Source organism: Triticum urartu, chromosome 2A (genome assembly GCF_056163025.1).
Source record: "Triticum urartu cultivar PI428250 chromosome 2A, HENAU_Tu73, whole genome shotgun sequence".
Taxonomy (NCBI): Eukaryota; Viridiplantae; Streptophyta; class Magnoliopsida; order Poales; family Poaceae; genus Triticum; species Triticum urartu.
Window position 1 is genome coordinate 313,986,630 of NC_141874.1, and position 21,132 is coordinate 314,007,761.

Genomic DNA, 21,132 nt, shown 5'->3' on the forward strand with positions numbered 1-21,132 from the left:
CTATAAAGCATGCCGCACTGAACGAGGGAGTAATCATCAGCACGTGATTGCCAAGTGTTCATAACGTCTTGGTTCTCTGGGATGGATGCGTCACCTAGCGGTGCTTCTAGGACACATGCTTTCTTGGCAGCTATGAGGATGATCCTTAGGTTCCGGACCCAGTCCGTATAGTTGCTGCCATCATCTTTCAGCTTGGTTTTCTCTAGGAACGCGTTGAAGTTGAGGTTGACATGAGCGTTGGCCATTTGATCTACAAGACATTTTGCAAAGGTTTTTAGACTAAGTTCATGATAATTAAGTTCATCTAATCAAATTATTTAATGAACTCCCACTCAGAAAGACATCGCTCTAGTCATCTAAGTGATACATGATCCGAGTCAACTAGACCGTGTCCGATCATCATGTGAGACGGACTAGTCATCATCGGTGAACATCTTCATGTTGATCGTATCTTCTATACGACTCATGTTCGACCTTTCGGTCTTCCGTGTTCCGAGGCCATGTCTGTACATGCTAGGCTCGTCAAGTCAACCTAAGTGTATTGCGTGTGTAAATCTGGCTTACACCCGTTGTATTCGAACGTTAGAATCTATCACACCCGATCATCACGTGGTGCTTCGAAACAACGAACCTTCTCAACGGTGCACAGTTAGGGGGAACACTGTCTTGAAATTATTGTGAGGGATCATCTTATTTAAGCTACCTTCGTTCTAAGAAAATAAGATGTAAAACATGATAAACATCACATGCAATCAAATAGTGACATGATATGGCCAATATCATTTGCTCCTTTTGATCTCCATCTTCGGGGCGCCATGATCATCATCGTCACCGGCATGACACCATGATCTCCATCATCATGATCTACATCATCGCGTCTTCATGAAGTTGTCTCGTCATCTATTACTTCTACTACTATGGCTAACGATTTAGCAATAAAGTAAAGTAATTACATGACGTTTATATTGACACGCAGGTCATAAATAAATTAAGACAACTCCTATGGCTCCTGCCGGTTGTCATACTCATCGACATGCAAGTCGTGATTCCTATTACAAGAACATGATCAATCTCATACATCACATATATCATTCATCACATCCTTTTGGCCATATCACATCACATGGCATATGCTGCAAAAACTAGTTAGACGTCCTCTAATTGTTGTTGCATGTTTTTACGTGGCTTCTATAGGTTTCTAGCAAGAACGTTTCTTACCTACGTCAAAACCACAACGTGATATGCCAATTTCTATTTACCCTTCATAAGGACCCTTTTCATCGAATCCGATCTGACTAAAGTGGGAGAGACAGACACCCACTAGCCACCTTATGCAACTAGTGCATGTCAGTCGGTGGAACCAGTCTCACGTAAGCGTACGTGTAAGGTCGGTCCGGGCCGCTTCATCCCACGATGCCGCCGAATCAAGATAAGACTAGTAACGGCAAGTAAATTGACAAAATCAATGCCCACAACAACTTGTGTTCTACTAGTGCATAGAAACTACACATAGACCTAGCTCTGATACCACTGTTGGTGAACGTAGCAGAATTTTAAAATTTTCTACACATCACCAAGATCAACCTATGGAGTCATCTAGCAACGAGGGAAAGGGGAGTGCATCTACATACCCTTGTAGATCGTGAGCGGAAGCGTTCAAGAGAACGAGGTTGATGGAGTCGTACTCGTCGTGATCCAAATCACCGATGACCGAGCGTCGAACGGACGACACCTCCGCGTTCAACACACGTACGGTTAGGGAAGACGTCTCCTCCTTCTTGATCCAGCAAGGGGAAGGAGAGGTTGATGGAGATCCAGCAGCACGACTACGTGGTGGTGGAAGCAGCGGTGATCTCGACAGGGCTTCGCCAAGCTCCAACGAGAGAGAGAGAGAGGTGTTACGTGGGGAGAGGGAGGCGCCAGAGACTTGGTGCGTCTGCCCTCCCTCCCCCCCACTATATATAGGGCCCCTAGGGGGGCGCCGGCCCTAGGAGATCCAATCTCCAAGGGGGGGGCGGCCAAGGGGGGCTTGCCCCCCAAGTCAACTAGGGCGCCCCCACCCCTAGGGTTTCCAACCCTAGGTGCAGGGGGAGGCCCATGGGGGGCGCACCAGCCCACTAGGGGCTGGTTCCCCTCCCACTTCAGCCAATGGGGCCCTCAGGGATAGGTGGACCCACCCGGTGGACCCCCGGGACCCTTCCGGTGGTCCCGGTACAATACCGATTACCCCCAAAACTTTCCCGATGGCCGAAACTGGACTTCCTATATATAAATCTTCACCTCCTAACCATTACGGAACTCCTCGTGACGACCGGGATCTCATCCGGGACTCCGAACAACTTTCGTGTTACCGCATACTAATGTCTCTACAACCCTAGCATCATCAAACCTTAAGTGTGTAGACACTATGGGTTCGGGAGACACGCAGACATGACCGAGACGACTCTCCAGTCAATAACCAACAACGTGATCTAGATATCCATGTTGGCTCCCACATGCTCCTCGATTATCTCATCGGATGAACCATGATGTCAAGGATTCAATCAATCCCGTATTCAATTCCCTTTGTCAATCGGTACGTTACTTGCCCGAGATTCGATCGTCGGTATCCCAATACCTCGTTCAATCTTGTTACCGGCAAGTCACTTTACTCGTACCGTAATGCATGATCCCGTGACCAAACACTTGGTCACATTGAGCTCATTATGATGATGCATTACTGAGTGGGCCCAGAGATACCTCTCCGTCATACGGAGTGACAAATCCCAGTCTCGATCCGTGTCAACCCAACAGATACTTTCGGGGATACCTGTAGTATACCTTTATAGGCACCCAGTTACGTTGTGACGTTTGGTACACCCAAAGCACTCCTACGGCATCCAGGAGTTACACGATCTCATGGTCTAAGGAAATGATACTTGACATTGGAAAAGCTCTAGCAAACGAACTACACGATCTTGTGCTATGCTTAGGATTGGGTCTTGTCCATCACATCATTCTGCTAATGATGTGATCCCCTTATCAATGACATCCAATGTCCATAGTCAGGAAACCGTGACTATCTATTGATCAACGAGCTAGTTAACTAGAGGCTCACTAGGGACACGTTATGGTCTATGTATTCACACATGTATTATGATCTCTAGATAACACAATTATAGCATGAACAATAGACAGTTATCATGAACAAGGAAATATAATAATAATCATTTTATTATTGCCTCTAGGGCATATTTCCAACAATGGTAACGGTAACAAAAGAGAAACGAAAGCAAAGTAATGTTTTTGGTATTTTGTAGTGATTGTAACAATAGCAACAGGAAAGTAAATAAGCGTAAACCAGTATATGGAAAGCTCGTAGGCATCAGATCAGTGATGGATAATTATGCCGGATGTGGTTCATCATGTAACAGTCATAACATAGGGTGGCACAGAACTAGCTCCAATTCATCAATGTAATGTAGGCATGTATTCTGAATATAGTCATACGTGCTTATGGAAAAGAACTTGCATGACATCTTTTGTCCTACCCTCCCGTGGCAGCGGGGTCCTAATGGAAACTAAGGGATATTAAGGCCTCCTTTTAATAGAGAACCGGAACAAAGCGTTAGCACATAGTGAATACATGAACTCCTCAAACTACGGTCATCACCGGTAAGTATCCCGATTATTGTCACTTCGGAGTTAATGGATCATAACACATAATAGGTGACTATAGACTTGCAAGATAGGATCAAAAACTCTCATATATTGATGAAAACATAATAGGTTCAGATCTGAAATCATGGCACTCGGGCCTAGTGACAAGCATTAAGCATAGCAAAGTCATGGCAACATCAATCTTAGAACATAGTGGATACTAGGGATCAAACCCTAACAAAACTAACTCGATTACATGATAAATCTCACCCAACCCATCACCGTCCAGCAAGCCTACGATGGAATTACTCTCGCACGGCGGTGAGCATCATGAAATTGGTGATGGAGGATGGTTGATGATGGCGATGGCGACGAATCCCCCTCTCCGGAGCCCCGAACGGACTCTAGATCAGCCCTCTCGAGAGGTTTTAGGGCTTGGCGGCGGCTCCGTATCGTAAAATGCGATGAAATCTTCTCTCTTATTTTTTTCTCCCCGAAAGTAGTTATATAGAGTTGGAGTTGGAGTCGGGAGGTTTCCAGGGGCCCACGAGGTAGGGGGCGCGCCCTAGGGGGGGGCGCCCCCACCCTCATGGAAAGGGTCTGGGCCCCCCTGGTCTTCATCTTTAGCGAGGATTTTTTTATTATTTATTGTAAGATATTCCGGGATCTCCAAGATCACATAAAGCAGTTTTAACATAGTTTCTTTTAATGGAGCATGGTATAGTAGGTACTCCGGGATCTCCAAGTTTCTTTGGTATTCCACCTTTAAAAGTATAATTAAAAAGCATGGTGGAAATTTCAGCTTCCGGTATCTTTGTTTTATTTGTAACAATATCTTTCATGTACTTAGCATAAGGATTCATTTTGAGTATATCAGTCAATCGCATACGCAAAAAGATAGGTCTAATCATTTCAGCAAACCGCTCAAAATCCTCATCATCCTTTTTATTGGATGGTTTGGGAGGAAAAGGCATGGGTTTCTGAACCCATGGCTCTCTTTCTGTACCATGTTTCCTAGCAATAAAATCTTTCTTATCATAACGTTGATTCTTTGATTGTGGGTTATCAAGATCAACAACGGGTTCAATTTCTACATCATTATCATTACTAGGTTGAGCATCATTATGAACATCATCATTAACATTTTCATTAGGTTCATGTTCATTGGCAGATTGTGTTTCAGCATCAGACACAGAGATATCATTTGGATTATCAGGTGGTTCAGCAATAGGTTCACTAGAAGTTTGCACAGTTCCATCATTTTTCTTTTTCTTCCTTTTAGAAGAACTAGGTGCATCAATATTATTTCTCTGAGAATCTTGCTCAATTCTCTTAGGGTGGCCTTCAAGATACAAAGGTTCCTGAGTCATTCTACCAGTTCTAGTAGCCACTTTAACAGCATAATCATTTTTCTTACTATTCATCTCATTGAGCAATTCCTTTTAAGCTTTAAGTACTTGTTCTACTTGAGTGGTGACCATAGAAGCATGTTTGCTAACAAGTTTAAGTTCACCTCTAATATTAGCCATATAATCACCCAAGTATTTAATCATATCAGTATCTTGTTTTAATTGTCTACCAAAATAAGCATTGAAGTTTTATTTCTTAAACATAAAATTATCAAACTCATCCAAGCACTGACTAGCAATTTTAGTAGGAGGGATTTCAGCTCTATCATATCTATAGAGAGAATTTACCTTTACTACCTGTGTCGGGTTATCGAGGTCTCGAGGTTCTTCAATAATAGAGGATTAAGATCATATGTTTCTTCGGCAGGCGGTAAATTAAGACCATGTATTTCTTCAATAGGAGGTAAATTCTTAACATCTTCAGCTTTAATACCTTTTTCTTTCATAGATTTCTTTGCCTCTTGCATATCTTCGGGACTGCGAAATAGAACACCTCTCTTCTTCGGAGTTGGTTTAGGAATAGGATCATTAATTGGAGCAGGAGCTGGCTCAGGAGGTGCCCAATTATTTTCATTTGTCGACATATTATTCAATAAGATTTCAGCTTCATCCGGTGTTCTTTCCCTAAAAAGAGAACCAGCACAACTATCCAGGTAATCTCTGGAAGCATCGGTTAGTCCATTATAATAGATATCAAGTATTTCATTTTTCTTAAGAGGATGATCAGGCAAAGCATTAAGTAACTTGGGAAGCCTCCCCCAAGCTTGTGGGAGACTCTCTTCTTTAATTTGCACAAAGTTGTATATTTCCTTTAAAGCAGCTTGTTTCTTATGAGTAGGGAAATATTTAGCAGAGAAGTAGTAAATCATATCCTGGGGACTACGCACACAACCAGGATCAAGAGAATTAAACCATATCTTAGCATCACCCTTTAATGAGAACGGAAATATTTTAAGGATATAATAGTAGCGAGATCTCTCATCATTAGTGAACAGGGTGGCTATATCATTTAATTTAGTAAGATGTGCCACAACAGTTTCGGATTCATAGCCATGAAAAGGATCAGATTCAACCAAAGTAATTATATCAGGATCAACAGAGAATTCATAATCCTTATCAGTAACAAAGATAGGTGAAGTAGCAAAAACAGGGTCAGGTTTCATCCAAGCATTTAGAGATTGCTTATTCCATTTAGCTAATAACCTTTTGAGGTCATATCTATCTTTGCAAGCTAAAATAGCTAAAGAAGCTTCTTGATCAAATAAATAACCCTCGGGAATAACAAGTGATTCTTCATCATCACTTTCATCATCATAATCAGATTCAATATTTTCAATCTCTCTATCCCTAGCAAGTCGTTCCTCAAGAAAATCACCAAGTGGCACAGTAGTATCAAGCATAGAAGTAGTTTCATCATAAGTATCATGTATAGCAGAAGTAGCATCATCAATAACATGTGACATATCAGAACGAACAGCAGAAACAGGTTTTGGTGTCGCAAGCTTACTCATAACAGAAGGTGAATCAAGTGTAGAGCTAGATGGCAGTTCCTTACCTCCCCTCGTAGTTGAGGGATAAATTGTTGTCTTAGCATCTTTCAAATTCTTCATAGTGTCCAGCAGATATAAATCCCAAGTGACTCAAAGAATAGAGCTATGCTCCCCGGCAACGGCGCCAGAAATTAGTCTTGATGACCCACAAGTATAGGGGATCGCAACAGCTTTCGAGGGTAGAGTATTCAACCCAAATTTATTGATTCGACACAAGGTGAGCCAAATAATATTCTCAAGTATTAGCAGCTGAGTTGTCAATTCAACCACACCTGGAAACTTAGTATCTGCAGCAAAGTGTTTAGTAGCAAAGTAATATGATAGTGATGGCAACGGTAACAAAAGAGTAACAAAAGCAAAGTAATGTTTTTGGTATTATGTAGTGATTGTAACAATAGCAACGGGAAAGTAAATAAGCGTAAACCAGTATATGGAAAGCTTGTAGGCATCGGATCAGTGATGGATAATTATGCCGGATGTGGTTCATCATGTAACAGTCATAACATAGGGTGGCACAGAACTAGCTCCAATTCATCAATGTAATGTAGGCATGTATTCTGAATATAGTCATACGTGCTTATGGAAAAGAACTTGCATGACATCTTTTGTCCTACCCTCCCGTGGCAGCGGGGTCCTAATGGAAACTAAGGGATATTAAGGCCTCCTTTTAATAGAGAACCGGAACAAAGCATTAGCACATAGTGAATACATGAACTCCTCAAACTACGGTCATCACCGGTAAGTATCCCGATTATTGTCACTTCGGGGTTAACGGATCATAACACATAATAGGTGACTATAGACTTGCAAGATAGGATAAAAAACTGTCATATATTGATGAAAACATAATAGGTTCAGATCTGAAATCATGGCACTCGGGCCCTAGTGACAAGCATTAAGCATAGCAAAGTCATAGTAACATCAATCTCAGAACATAGTGGATACTAGGGATCAAACCCTAACAAAACTAACTTTATTACATGATAAATCTCATCCAACCCATCACCGTCCAGCAAGCCTATGATGGAATTACTCACGCACGGCGGTGAGCATCATGAAATTGGTGATGGAGGATGGTTGATGATGACGATGGCGATGAATCCGCCTCTCCGGAGCCCCGAACGGACTCCAGAACAGCCCTCCCGAGAGGTTTTAGGGCTTGGCGGTGGCTCCGCATCGTAAAACGCGATGAAATCTTCTCTCTTATTTTTTCTCCCCGAAAGCAGTTATATAGAGTTGGAGTTGGAGACGGGAGGTTTCCAGGGGGCCCACGAGGTAGGAGGGCGCGCCCTAGGGGGGCACCCCCACCCTCGTGGAAAGGGTGTGGGCCCCTTGGTCTTCATCTTTAGCGAGGATTTTTTATTATTTATTGTAAGATATTCCGTGGAGTTTCAGGTCATTCCGAGAACTTTTGTTTTCTGCACATAAAACAACATCATGGCAATTCTGCTGAAAACAGCGTCAGTCCGGGTTAGTTCCATTCAAATCATACAAATTAGAGTCCAAAACAAGGGCAAAAGTGTTTGGAAAAGTAGATACGACAGAGACGTATCAACGACCAAGGTTGATGGCCACTCGCAGCTTCCGCCGCTCCTCCACCAACTGAAGACCTTTAGCCTCAAGGCGCGAGTCGACACCAGCAAGCTCTTCGCCGAGGCGGCTTAGTGCACCCATAGCCTCCTGGAAGAGCTCGTGACAGACTATGTTGCGCCAGCGCTCGAGCTCGAACGCTCGACCCGCCTCGTCCTCCACCTCGGGGGCTGCGGGTGGAGTATATCAAGTGGCGCGCCACCTCCAGGCTAGGGGCTGGGGGCTGGCGCCGTGCCTGACGTCAGCCCATCCTCGCGAGGAGCCCAAGCTGATCGGAGCTTGCTTTTTGAAGAGGAACCGAAGACCGAGGTCAGCCATCGACTGCTCATGAGAAGAGGAGGAGTCTTGGGCACGCCCCCAAGCTCCACGCCAGACCGTGGGCGAGGGACAACCAAACCACGGACTCAGCATGTCCCGAAGGCGGGGACGCTCCTCCGACCGGCCCTACTCCAGGGGCGGCAAGCTGACCAGGAACGCTCAATACCGACGGAGGAGTTGATGAAGGAGGAGGCCGCCTCTTGGAAGACGCAACAGCTTCAGCAAAAGGAGCCCTGGAGGACAGGCATCGGGATAAGAAGACCACACACAAAAAGCCACGGCGACAAGATACTTACGCGTCAATAGCGATGTACTTCCGTCGCTTCAACGTCCCAAAGATGTTGCTGCCGCTGGGGGATCCTTTCCTCTTGCGGAGCTCCTCAAAGTCCACACAAAGGCGACCGAAGCGCTGGACGTGACAGCCGGTGCACGGCGGAGCCGAAGAAGAACCAAAAGGGATGGCCTCAGGGGAGCCTGGCTGTGGCGAACAGCCCAGCTCCTCCCCATCGCGACCTCCCGAGGCTCATGGAGCCTCAGCCTCGGGATTCACACGCCGCATCTCCTCAGCAACCGACGCCTCAGGAGGGGGGTCGCAGGTCCCCGAGGACAACGCCCCCGGATCACCACCTGGCATGTGCTCCTCAGCACCTGAGCCGCCGGCCCCCGTCGCGGATCGCTCCCCCGCACCGTCACCTGGGGCGAGCCCGACACCGGTAGCGAAGAAGGGGACCACGATGACGGGATTCTCGCGGGGCCCCACCAAGCCGATTGGGCGCGCCCCCCACTCATCAAAGGAAGGCATGTTCGCGAAAAATGTGACTTTGTTCTCATAGCCGTACAACATGCAGCTGTTCCTGGGCATCTCGTCCGGCAGAGGGACCTGATAGGACTGTGAGCACTGTTTACCGAGCAGCGAGAGGAAGCCCATCCTCCTGAAACCTCATGTTGTCCTGTCTGCTGAGCAAGTCCCACATCGGGCGAGAATGGCGCTGAATTGGAGCAACTCGACGCCTGACAAACTCCCTCACCACCATGGGCGCAGTCACACCAAGGTCCTTCAACCACCTCAGCCTGGCCCAGACAGGGGCAAGCCAGGGGCTCGTGAGCTTCTGATGACCCCAACCGGAGTTTGGAATAGCAGGCCCCACCGGAGCTTGGAGCAGAGGGTTGAGCATGCCGGCGTCAACAAACACCCATCGCGTACGGAATTCGCTCATAGATGAAGGGAGCTCGAAGTCAATCCCCGTGCCCGCCGTCGTAGCCACGGCCTGGAAGCCCACGCACCCTGTGCTCTGCCGGGGACCGGTGAGATGCAACGAGAAGAAGTGGCGGAGGAGTGCCATGGAGGGGGCGATGCCCACCATGGCCTCGCACACGAAGGTGAAGATGGCGAGAAGGGTCACAACCTGAGGATCAAGATGGAGCATGCGGATCTGATAGTGCTCGAGCACCGCGTTGAAGAAGGCGGAGAAGGGAGGAATCAGGCCAGCCCATAGGGCATCAATGAAGATCGGAACCTCGGTAACTGCCCAAGCCATGATGGTGTGAGACGCGGGCAAAGCCGGTGTCTCTACCCATTCGTTGAAACTGGAGGCAAGCATGGGGCGCACCTTGTCCATGGCCTTGTCGTTGAGCACCCGAGGCCGGCCGAGCGCCGGCTCGAAGGACGGAGGTGCGGTTGGAAAGGACAGAGGTTTCTTCCCCTTTTCGGCTTGTTTCGGCGCCATGGCGGTGAAGTGGGCGGAGCACAGGTCGGATTGAGAAGGCGGAGCAAGGCGTCGAGGAAGCAGGGAGATTGGAAGAACCAGGCGTGGCGAAGGAAGAATAACTGTGTAGGAGGCAGGGCCGCATATCCCGGCGAATTCAAGGGCAGCGTGGGGAAGCGGAGACGCCCACGTCTAATCACCCACCACACGTCAATCGAGGCCGCAGGATTTTGGGGCCCGCGGTGCTCCGTACTTGGCCCTTGGCTTCATCGCGAAGCCAAGCCCGAGCGCACATTGGGCCCGGGGCTACTGTCGGCGTCCTGGGAACGGGGGTCCTCAGACTTGCCTGCCTGCGGCCTGCTGCGTGGCTGAGCCAGCAGGCCGTACGGCCCATCTTCACCAACAAGGCACCCAAGACCCTCGCGAGGGGCCAAGCCTCGCGAGGCGGACGACACGAGACCTCCTCCGGGGCGGCCTAGTCAGGCAGGTTCACGAGGAGCGGAGATATCAAGGCGAGGTGAACCTCACGAGGCTCTCGTGACATGAGCCATGACGATCGACACCAGGCGGGCGCCAGCGCGCGCAATGTCTTTGTTTCCTCTTTGGTGCTAAGGAAACTAGCACAGGCGAGGAGTACCGATGCATCAGGGAAAGGTTGCCATTTTGGTACAACAAGACCAAGACCAGAAGGACGGCAAGACAGAGGTCATCGTGGAGCCCAAGACGATGTCACCACCAGAGCCTTTCACAGGCGCATACCACCTTTTGTCAGGGTGGCTTGTACTAGCTGCCCCCCTTCAAATTAGCCTGCCGTTGTTGGCTCCCTTCCCGCTCAATATTTGGGAAGAGGACCAGGGCCTCTATAAGTACGGCTAGCCACCACCATAGAAAGAAACGAAGAGAAGGGGAGAGGACGAGAGGACGACATCTTAGATCACTCTCTCACCCCACAAGTTAGCCACGCACAAGAACACCTCAACCTCAGGAGGCTATTCTTCCCCTTGTATTGTTCATGATCAGCCCAAGAGGCAATCCACCACCACCACACTGGAGTAGGGTGTTACACCACAACGGTGGCCCGAACCATTATAAATCATGTGCCTTTCTGTGTTGCGAGTTCGTCGAGTTCGTCCGCGAGATCTTAGCGAGCTAGGGCGTAGATCGATAGGAGGGAAAGACTTTGCACGCACCCCAGTGCTCGAACCTTAAGGGTTTGCCGGAACCCAACATCCGACAATGTTTTGTGTGTATGGGAAAGATACACTCTACATAGTGCGTGTGCTTGGCGAAGAGAGATGCCGGGAGACCTAAAGAGTGGGGGAAGAGATGTGTGCATGCTCAAGAGACAAAGTGATAGAGACCTATATTGGGATCCGGACTTTAGAAGAGAGGGGGGTGTTAATGTGCTCGTGTGTTCGTGTCTGGGGGAGAGAACGACTTGTGTGTGTGTGTATGTGGGGGGGGGGGTGGCTTCAGATAAAGAGTGAGGTGTCTATATTTGAAGGACTTTAGCGTAATTGAGATATATATGGTCAATAGTGTGTGCACTCATGGTTGATCAATTTGTTTCACAGTTTGGACAATGAGATAACGATACTTTTGAACATGCGCGATATACCTTGATGTACCAGAATTACAAACCTAAGATTGGAATTTTGGAATTCGACTCCATCATTAGCTTTTGCAATTCATTTAAACGGAGGTACATTTTTTAAGCCGGGATTTCGTGATTTCAAATTCATATATCAAACCTAGAGATATACACATACGGGCATGTTCAAACTTTATAATCATCCACTTTATTCATACACATACACATTTTTGCTTTTGTCATCATATTTAGGATAAACACATTTGGAATTTCATTTGAATTGGACTGTATGATGGTATTTGCTTGTACTAGCTCAATGATCCATATTTGAATTGAATGGACAATCTAAGTTTCAAGTTGGAGACATTGATTTTCAAAACTTGCACTTTTTGCATGCAAAACAAATAAATTCTCGACCATGATATCATAGTCGGCCGTACAAGAGAAGAACACTTATAATTTCAGGCGCCAAAAGCTTTGAAACTTCCCTCTCACATCGAAATATCTCGCGCCCGAAAGTTTAGCCATGTGATATTCCTGTTTTACCCCTGCCACATGAATGGAAAAGGGCTGCTTTGGTAACTCCATTGTTTTCCCCTCTTTGCCCCCAACATTCTTCCCCAGAGCCCCTCCTCTTCCCCTCCCCGACCCCACCCCCCAAGCACGGCAAGCCGCCGAATCTAGTCCTCTGCCACAGCAGTGGACCTCACACCTCGACGGGTCTACCTTCCGCACCTTGGAACCCCCAACAACCAACTCACCACTTCATTGGAGCCGCTTCAGCGACTGGCTTGTCCACCACTCCAGATTTCCTTGACCGCCATCATGGCACACCGCGCCGGATCTACTTAACCGGCGCCCTCGTCCACCACAGTGTAGGCCCTTCACTGACTCCCTTGTCTGCCCCATCGCTGGCCCTATATACAAGCCCTCGTCCGCCGCAACAGATCCGCCTCACCGAAAGCACTGTACACCGCGCCCGCCGAAGCCTTCGTCCACTGCACCGAACCTGCTCCACGGACGCCATATTCAACTCCACCGGCCCTGCTTTATTGATGCCGCAGCCTCATTAGGTTATTTTGATTTGTACTCCTTAGGTTTTTCTCTTCTTGATCGTGTGACTATTCACTTACCACAGATGAGCTTTCTTGCTTGTCGACAGGCACCGCAACCGAAGTGCCAGAGCCGCTTGAGCGACGGCCGGCCCAAACTCAACTGCAACACGAGCACCATCGATGATCCTTAGCTATCAAGTATGAAAACGATACCCATACGCTGCCAAGAATCAGGTACTATTATCCAATGGTCGGCGCCTACGTTCACTTTCTTAGCATAAGCACCGCACCTTTGAATTTCTTCAGGACATCATTCAATTTTTCATGAGACGCGTTATTCTGCTTGCCCCTGTAGGGCCACACTTCTGGCAGTGAACATGTTACATGTGCTAAATTACATACGAGTGCACATATAGTTAATATGCTTTAGTTTTGTCCTAAGTATTGCTGTACTTCCTAGATATCACCGCCTACTATTTTACTTCTTTCATGCTATATTTATGATAATGGTGTTGTTCTGATGCCACCTATTGGTTCCATCAGACTGCTTCATGTTCTCTATGCTTAATTACAAATCAGCAAACTAGCATGTGGTTCCACTGCTTTTTGTTCGTTTTACCCTACATTTTCTGATGCTAGCTATTACATCACTGCTCCGAGCCTCTGTTCATTACTTTTTTGTGTGTTCTTGATCTTCCCAAGTTGCATGACTAATTTGATGCTTCTATTAATTATGGAGTTTCCAACCCCATCAAGCAAAATATTTGTTCTTTTGGGGCTGGCACCTCGAACAAGCATAAAAATAAAGGGAAGCAGATATATTGTCGTGTATGCACACACCATTCTTTCATTAGTTTAGATGAACCATTGATGATCAATTCAAACCAGTGCATGTGATTAAAATTAATTTTACCTAAATAGAGGGTGTAGAATAAACTACAACAACTAGATTTGCAACCATGGGATGCTGACGATATCTTCAAAGAATATTGCAACAACAGCGAGGCTTCATAGCAACATATGGTAAGCCAGTGTGTTTTAGTACACACAAAATGTAATGCGTGTGGGCTGCTTTCTTGGCTTGTGCCCTCAACCTGTAATCCTACAGAATTACAAAGAGTTCAGTTGTCTGCTTTGCTGTATTGCTTGATTCGAATGCTTGTTTGTTACTTGTTACGCTATACCTGAGTTGGCCAATATGTCAGCAATGCCTGCTGTACTATCATAAATAAATGCATGCCTAATTATTTGAGTCCTTAACTTTTCCTCTGAACTTCATCACAAGACTATCTTCATAGTTTATATGAGGCCACACTGTTAAGTGCTTTCTCAGATTATTTCAACTGCTTAGATGCCTTGGCACCTTAAATATAGCGGTGGTACACTCCCTTTCAACTAGGGATGTCAACTGGGTCCGGTTTAATCCCGATTAAAGTCCACTAGTGGTATGATAGTTCAAAAGAGTTTTTGTTTTTTGAGGAAAATGAACTAGGGAGCTAGCAAACACTAACTAGATGGGACTGGCGGATGTCGTTTATTTGTCACTTACATCCCTAGTTTCATCTTACCATTTTAATTTCTTTTCGGCTGATGCTGCTTCGAACCATTTAAATATAGCTTGCCATGCTTGGCAATAATTCGTATGTCGTTTACCATGTAAGCTTACTGCCTGGATCATGCGATAACCATCTCTTACTTATGTCCAGCGGAAACCTTTTAGGATGCCGTTCACACTAGGACACAATGTACAACCCCAGAATCTATTTGTGGAAGCAGTGCACCATCCATGTTACCAGATGGTAGAAGTTCAGAGGCAACACCGTCAGAGAGAAGTCTGAGCACATATATTATAGTTCTTGAGGCTCTACTAGAGGCATAAAGAGATGGTATGGCTGCCATGAATGAGGTAATCTCGATCTTGAAGCTGGAAATCATGCAATTAGCTGCACGCATTATGCAAGCAACCCAAGAATTGGAGGAAGTAAGAATGTTGCATTTGAAGACGGAGGAGGTCCTGCTGCTTCTGCTATCTGTAGCCCAGGGTAATCCCAGTTCTTCTTTAGATACCAGTTGAAATTGTCATTAGATTATTGTACTTGCATGTTGTGTCATGTCTCTGAATGGATTATGTTGTAAGACCCCCTATGTTATCCATGAGTTGTAATGATCAGAATTTTTTAGGCGAGGTAATCCTCAGTACTTGTATGATTGACATAAGGTGAACTGTTTTTCGTGTGAGCATATTGTATTGGATGAAATAACTGTTTGACTCAAAGTGTATCCAACCTATTGAATTCGAAGATCATGGCATTTCTAAATCATAATCATATATGAAGGTGGAATAAATCTTTGTTGTGGTTTTGAAGAAATAAATAACAAAACGTAGAATTATCTGTTGATATTCGCGATCGAATAAAAATTGGATTTGGATTTAGTTGCTAGGGCCCAGGGCAAACGTGAATGCTAATTCTCCCAAGTTTTGAACGAAGCGGCTAAACATCCACTATCATTTGTGGGCTGCCCGAAGCAAGTGTTTGCGAGATGGAAATTACTGTCTACCCTTGACACTTGACATCCTTATCGACCGGATTTAGACTGCTGTTGATAGGGGTAGACTAGTAACTTCAATCAGACGTGACACGATGGCCTCTGAGCCCATTCAAACACGGTGGGCGCCAAACGTGGGCGGCAAAACACATTTGATTCAAGCTCGTACAAAAGACATGTGTTTCTCCCTCCATTTCCCCATTCATCCATGGTGGTCAGCAAAACAAACTCTCCTCGTTCGAAATCGATGTAGGCTAATATTTTAAATAGGGGCAGATGTGTAACTTCCCCCAGGCATGACACAACTGCCCTACCTGTCAGACCCGTTCATACACCATGGGCGCCAACCGTGGGCGGCAAAACACCCTCTCCTCACCCAAAATCGTTACCAGCAAATATTTGGGAGATGCGAGATTACCGTCCTATCCCCAACCGACGTGATGTCCGAAATTTTAAACGGGGGATAGGTTCGTAACTTTCCCACATTTTAGACAAGCGTGTCCCAAAGTTTGAGATCCCCCTCCCCCTCCATTTCCCCATTCATACACCGTCGGCGCCACGACAACCTCTCCACTGCAGCCAGCCTCCTCCGTCCGCCACCCCATCCTCCACCTTGCCGGAGCCGCTACCCCTACCCCTTCGTCCACTGCAAGAGATGGACGTCTCTCATCCACGGCGCCGAACCAGGATCCTTTCATCGCGTCGTCTCGCTTCATTGGCGCCGTCGTCCACCTTGTCGTTGCCGCTCCTATGACCGCCTCGTCCATGGCAACATGATTTATCCCCTGACTCGGTCGTCTGCCGTCTAAAGTATTCTTCCCCGCCGCCGATAGCCATCGCACCCGCAGCAGCCTCAACGAATCAGCAGGGGCCTACACGGCGTCGCAAGAGAGGTGGTACTCTTCCATATGTGCTTAAGTTATTGATCTCACTCGGAAAATAGATCGTAAATTGTTTGCTATACTTTTCTTGTCTGTACCAAATCGTAGTGGCTAGTTGAAAGCAAACATTGGTTGCGAAGTAGCTTTGTCCGGTTTGCACCTTCAGATCCGCCAGGCACGGTCACTATACTCGTAAAGCTTATGGTTTCCCCCTTTATATTCACTACCATCATCGTAGGTGCTTCACTGCTTCGTGTCGTGCTAGCACTGCTCCTCGAGACCTCAATCCATCAAGCGAAACAACAAGCCACTCATAATTCCAAAGCTTACGTGTTGAAATACGAATCTGATATGATGGTCATATTACTAAAACAGAGAACGTTTAATTGGTCACCTGATGTTCCTATATTCGTTTCGAAAAGCATGTGCGCCACCCACTGGTCCAGCTAGTTCCACTTTCCTGATTTTACTCTTGATGCTTAGGGTTTTCCCCTTTTATCTACTCTACTATGATCTGCGTAGGTGCTTTCTGTCGTACTAGCATTACTCCACCCTTCAAGCTAAACAACAAAACACTCAAAATTCCAAAGCTTAGTTGTTCAAATATGATTGTGATATGATACTGATATTAGTTAACAGACACATTTAATTGGTTAGCTAAAGGTCCCACTTGAGTTTCCAAATGCATGTCACGACATATAGAGAGATAGCAGAATTGCATTTCTTTGTCACTTGTTGACTATACTTTCTTGTCCATACCAAATCTTAGTTGTTATTTCAAAGCAAACATCGGTTGCTAACTACCCTTTGCGCGGTTTGCAGCTTCAGATCTACCATCCCACTGCCACGGTCAACACTATACTCATCATGCTTACGATTTCCCCATTTTATGATGACCACGACCAGCCTACGTGGTTCGTGTCGTAATAGCACTGCTCCACCCATCGAGCTAAACAAGCTTAGTTGTACAAATTCAGATATGATATTATGCCGATATTAGTAAAACTGAGAGATGTTTAATTGGTCAGCTAAATGTTCCTACTTTAGTTTCGAAATGCATGTGAGACACATATGGAGAGACCGGAAGGAATAGTATTTCTCTCTACGCTCTGTTTCATCATGGGTGGCCAACCGACATTGTATAGAAAGACTTGTAATATCTTCAATCTGCCTGCTCTTCTGCTCTTCTTTAAGATGATCCTCTTCTCTTGCGGTCGACTGGTCAGGTCAAGTTATTCTCCCTTAGTATATTTTGAATATGTCAGGTCAGGTCGACTTGTTCTTCTTTACTATATGTTGAAGCTGTCATCTGCGAAGTATCATCACTTCTGGAGCTCGCATATTTTCAGTAGTAGGCCACATTATATTAATGCACACACCAAATTACAGCATGCATTGCACCTATTAGAAGAATTGTAGAGATAGCACAAAGTGGTTTACGGGGAGGAAGTATTGGATTAGAATCACTTCTACATTACAAAGATAATCTCACTTGTTTTTATGTTTTCATGCATGTCAGGTATTGAACATTATCAAAATGAATATGAGAATGGGTGCACGAGAGGAATATTGCGGAACAATCCACGGCTAACAAACTTGGCATGGTGGAGGATGGCCTATCTTATTCAACCATCAAGGTGCTTGCTCTAACTTGGCAAGGTTGTATTGGTCGCACATATTTTGCATCTGACCTCTTGCACTACTTCTACTTTGTTACACCATTTGCTTTGTTTAAGCATCATATATGAGTATATGCCACACCTATCCATTTTCTGTACCTATTCCATGTGTCGTCATACTATGTTTTCCCAGTCAAATGCTGTTCTTTCGTAATAGATGTCTAAAAGGAAGAGGGTGAGTGCAGATCCTCAAGGAGTACAAACTAGGTATTTGGAAAAGGTAGTGATACTGTTAAATCAGATAGACCAGCAGCCACAGAAAACACAGGCCCAACTGTACCACACTTTACCCCTACTCCAGTGGCCAAACCCCTATTGGAACTGCTAAGAGCCCAGCGTCAGGTATTGTCTATGATATCAATTCAAAATTTGAACTCCTAAATTTCTGCATGTCCTTACCTTCTCTCTTGTATGAAAACTATTTTCAGATGAATCTCCTTGCTCAAAGGATCATAGGATCTCACGACAATACTGGGCTCTGCATTGCTCTTGTCAGTACCTCTTGCCCTTTGTCAGCATACTTACACTCATTGCTGTTTGATTATGTAGCATCATTGTAAATGTTCGCTTCTTTATCCTCCCATTGCTTGAAATTATAAGATCTATATTTACTCTTAGATAAATGTAGAATTGACACAATGGTTATGAAGTTTTGGATTGCTCATGTAAGTACCTGTTGTCATGTACTCCCTCTGTATCAAATTAATTGTTGATAAATTGGATGTATTTAGAACTTAATAGTGCTAGATACATCCATTTGAGCGACAAGTAATAACGGACGGTGGTGGTATTACTGTACTTGCATCGCGAGAGAGTTGATTGTCTAGCATTACTCTGCATCTTATCTGCCCTGTCCTCGACTTTCTCCAAATTATCATGTCTACATTTACTCTTACCAAAATGTTGAACAAAGCCAATGCCACTACACACGTTGATGTCTGCATTCCTCTTGTCAGTACCTTTTGCCTTGTAACGCTGTACTTAATTAATTGCTATTTGATTATGTATCATCAGTCTGCACCTGAGCTTCATTATCCTCTGTTTCTTCCAATATTATTTGATCTATATTTACTCTTTGCAAAATGTTGAATAATGGCAATGCTTATAAAGAATTTACTTTGGGGAATTTATTGAACTATCCTTCCATCAACATGGAGAAGGGCTTTGTCCAGCCCGTGTTAACATGTAATGTAAGTTCATCCTTCTCAAGCCTTCAAACTTTGTTCTAGTATAGATTTGGATAGGCATCATTTCCTCCACTGCTGTTTACTTTGCTATTTACATCTGATTGGATGTTTGCAACAACTACCAGTTTTAAATTGTAGTTGTAAAAACATGTTCCTTATACAGAACAGGTCCATTTATTTGCTTATATAATTGTGAAACCTGTTGCGTGTCTCCTTATTTCTCTTTCAGAGTCGTATCTCTTATGCTAGGCAGAACTTTAGGGAAGATAGTGAGCCAAACCATCTTGAGGACAGCGAGATGACCCCGCGGTCCTGTCTTGATGAAGACGGTGAGTTGAAGCTACTCACCAGCAGGTGTGAGACAACCTCTCTGTAGTCGCTGCCTCAATCAGTTCGACTTCTTCAGTCTCAACTTAAAGCCGAAAGGCTTGCTTCAGCTCAGCTCCGACTTGAAGTCAAAGATATAATGAAGATGTCAGGCGACTGCCGTGCGCACTATGGTGCCATACAGCTAGGGATGAAGCATCTATCGTTGACACAACTGAGATCTCATCAGCTTGTTCGGCTGCTTGTGGGGCCCGGCCTTGCAAGGCCTAGTGCCTTCTGAAGTGCTCTCAGTTTTGTATATTCTTTTATCGGCGCGTTTATATGCACTGGTGGCGACCTTTGATGCCCAGTGTATGTAATCCGCGGTCATGTTGCGCTTTATTATCACTAGTAGCGAACTTTGATTCCCAGTGGATGTAATATGCCGTAATTTCTTTATTGTATAGTCTATGTTTATTCTTTGGTCGGTATGCTGTAATTTAGGCCGGAAGGTTCAGTGGATCTCAGTGTTGTCGGTCTCTAGGCCAGCCCGTTACTCATATGGGCCAAAACGTAGGCCTATAAGTTTCCCGCCTTTAACAGGCCGAGTAAAGTTCTGGCCAGCTGGGCCAGAGAATACCATGGGCTTTTAACAGGCTAAAACCTAGATTGGGCTAGCATTGAGCCGAAAAATTCACAGGCCAATACAGGCCGAAACTGCCTAAGGCCCATGTTGGGCCCAAATAGGACAAGCAGTTAACAGGCCAAAATATATCTCGGGCCTGTTTGGCCCAATAAAATTATGGGCTTTAAGCAGGCCGGCTTCCACGTGGGCCATAGGCCCAAAAGTGTCACGGGCCATTATCAGATGGGCTGTAAGCAGGTCGGATTCAACGTGGGTTGTAATTAGGCCCAACTATTAAACGGGCCATTAACAGGCCGATAGGCCTGTTGGGCTGAAATTTATCCACGAAGACTACGGGCCATTAAGAGGCCTAAAGTTACTTTGGACAAGAAATAGCCTAGTTTCTGCGTGGGCCGTTAAATGGCCTAAAGTTAAACTGGGCCGACAATGTCCCGGATACTCCGCGGGCCGCTAACAGGATGCTACCTCTTGAGCACTGCGTTGGTTTTCCCTTGAAGAGGAAAGGGTGATGCAGCAAAGTAGCGTAAGTATTTCCCTCAGTTTTTGAGAACCAAGGTATCAATCCAGTAGGAGGCCACGCTCAAGTCCCTTGCACCTACACAAACAAATAAGAACCTTGCAACCAACGCGATAAAGGGGTTGTCAATCCCTTCACGACCACTTGCAAAAGTGAGATCTGATAGAGAAGATAAGATAATATTTTTGGTATTTTTATTATAAAGACTAAAAGTAAAGAAAGCAAAATAAACGGCGCAAGAAATAGCTTGTTGACGGGAGACTAATATGATGGAAATAGACCCGAGGGCCATAGGTTTCACTAGTGGCTTCTCTCAAGATAGCATAAGTATTGCGGTGGGTAAACAAATTACTGTCGAGCAATTGATAGAATTGAGCATATTATGAGAATATCTAGGTATGATCATGTATATAGGCATCGCGTCCGTGACAAGTAGACCGACTCCTGCCTGCATCTACTACTATTACTCCACACATCGACCGCTATCCAGCATGCATCTAGAGTATTAAGT